Here is a 2642-nt window from a genome sequence, read left to right on the forward strand (position 1 = left end):
AATGGGATGGTTGTGGATATTGCCCACTCTTTAACCACCAGGACCCTCTATGGCTCCACGCTGCCTTTTGTCCACGTTCTACCCCACGAGCCCAAGCAGTGAATGTTCCCGCTTCCCACTGCAGGAGCATCGTGTGTATCCTTGTGCCTTTACATCCAAAGGGGCTGATCTCCAAAAGGAAAAAGCCTGGGCGCTGGGGAAGATGCTTGGTGAGAAAACCAGCACATGTTGGGAGCAAACCCCTTGCAGAGCTCAGAGGAGGCTGCTCCAGAAGCGTGGCCAACCCAGCTTGTTTGGGGTAAGGCAGTCACCATGGCCCAGAGCTACAGCTTGTGGCCGTGGGTGGGGAGAGCAGGACCACAGGGGGCTCTGGGTGCCTCAGTGGAGAAGGTGGCTCCTACAGGAGGCTCCTTGTTCCAGCAAGTAGCTGAAGGGGTTTTGTGGCTGCTGCTGTGCTCTGTGAGGTTTCTAGAGCCTGTGATAACTGTTTTCTCCATTCCCAGGTTAGGTCTGCTTCCTCTCCACCCTGGAGTGTCCTGCAGGTACAGAAGCTATCCTGGGAAGGAGGAGAGAGATGGGGAAAAGGAAGGCACATGCCTGGGCTCCCACCTCCACCCAGAGCATCACCAGCTCAAGCCTTTGTCTGAATTGCGACATTTGGATTCCTTCCCAGGGAGGAATCCCAGTTTTCCCAAAGGGATCATCCTTCCTCGAGGCAGTTTAACTCTCCTGTGAGGAATTGCAGCTGCTGTCAATGGCACTTGGAGTAGTTTTTGCATTGCTTTTGGAGGAGACCTGGGCACTCAGATGGCTCTCAGCCCACTGAGGGTGGCTTCTCAGCACAGGCAGCTCATTATGCAAACACCTTCTCCCGTAATGAATTGCATCAGTAGATAAAAGTCCAGAGCACTTCATCATCAAACTCCATTGCTTTAGATAACTCAGGCAGCAAGAACAAGAGGGGATCACCTCACCCCTGAGGTTGGAAACTACTCACCCCTATGGAAGAGCTCACGGAGGTACTCGAACCTCCGCTCGATGTTCCTCAGGTGGGTGGTGATGTGGAGCACCGGGAGGGCCATGGCTCCAGCTCCAGCTCCAGGGGCAGGGCTCTGCATGGAAGCCCAGAAGCCAGCCGGCACCAGGCTCGGAGCCGGGCGGGAAGTGTCTCCGTGGTGATCCGCCGGCATTCCAAGTGCCTCCAGTGCTATCCCAGGCTCCTGGCCTGTTCATGGCGAGGGGGAGCAGAGCGTTCCCAAGGCCAGTGGGTGAGCTGGATGCTAAGGCTATGTTTTTGGGTGCACACCTCTGATGGCCAGCAAGCCATGGGCACGGTTCCCTGTCCTTGGAAAGAGGAGAAGCAGCATCCTGCAAACACCACTGGAAACACAAGGCAAAACACTCCAAGAAGAGGAATTCTCACCCTCTCAGCACTTATTTCCTAATTCAGCAGAGTTGAAGCCAGGTTGAATTACCAGGAGTCTTCCCCCACTTTCCATGGAACCCCAAGTTTAGGAACCTTTTCCTCAGCAAGGCTTGGATATCAAACGCAAGCCCCAACTATCCATATGCAACAGTGCCGCGTTCCCATCTTGGTCTCTCTTGTTTGCCATAACATCATTTGCAAGTCAAAACGCTGGGATAGGGGAGCTGAAGAGAAGCTCTCCCATCGCATTCCTTGTCCTTCTCTTGGTAAAACACAGACAGGGAAAAAGCCATCACCTCTGCTGGGAAATCCTTCGCTTTATCCAAAGCAACATGTGGGGGCTGCTGCTGGAACCCAAAAGTGGAGCCGTTCCCGGTGTCCCGGGCTCCAAATCGCTGCCGGTCTGTGGGATGAGCTGTCTGGGGCTGTGTGGATTTTCCACATTCCTCCCGGGAGTTGTGCAATTACTCCCTTCCCAGGCTTCCCACAGGATCAGGCCCGCCCCCTGCCTCGCTTCCATTAACCCTGTGCTGTCTGAACACACGTCAGAATTCCACACGCCTGGAATACTTTGTGTTTTACAGAGCAGCAAAGCCCTTTGCAAGGAGATGGTGGGACGCAGCACAAAGGTAAAGCAGCAAAGTAAATATGTCAGGTATTAGTTGCACTAAAGGGTCCCCTAAGCACCCAAGCCCACCTTTGGTCTGGGTCTAGGTCCTAAATAAGCAGCCCTAAGCATGGAATGTCTGAGCACTGGTGCAGTGCACCCACTGGGAGGGTTTCCATCACTGATGAGATGGAGAAATGATGGTTGGGGATGGTTCTCCTGCTCCTCACAAAGTGCAACACGCATTCGCTCCATAGGAAGACCACGCTGCAAAGGGGCTCCTGCCCAGGGCAGCTCCCAGGTTTATCTTTCCTGGGAAATCAAGAGGAGGAACTAAAGCACTTGATGCTCTCTATGTGGTGATGTTGGCACTTTCCTGTGCTGGCAGGTTCCCTGTTCCCAACTGCTCAGTGTCCCTTCCTTGGCCTGTTGTTCTTCCACACAACAACCAAGAAAAGGGCAACTTTGGGGTTTAACCAGAGGAAAAGATGATGGTTAAACCAGAATGGGGAGGGCTGGTAACAGTCTATGTTAAATATGAGAATCATGGAATGATTGGGGTTGGAAAGGAGCTTAAGATCATCCAGCTCCAACCCCCTGCCACCGGCA

Source organism: Nestor notabilis, unplaced genomic scaffold, assembly GCF_000696875.1.
Source record: "Nestor notabilis isolate BGI_N333 unplaced genomic scaffold, ASM69687v1 scaffold3068, whole genome shotgun sequence".
NCBI lineage: Eukaryota > Metazoa > Chordata > Aves > Psittaciformes > Psittacidae > Nestor > Nestor notabilis.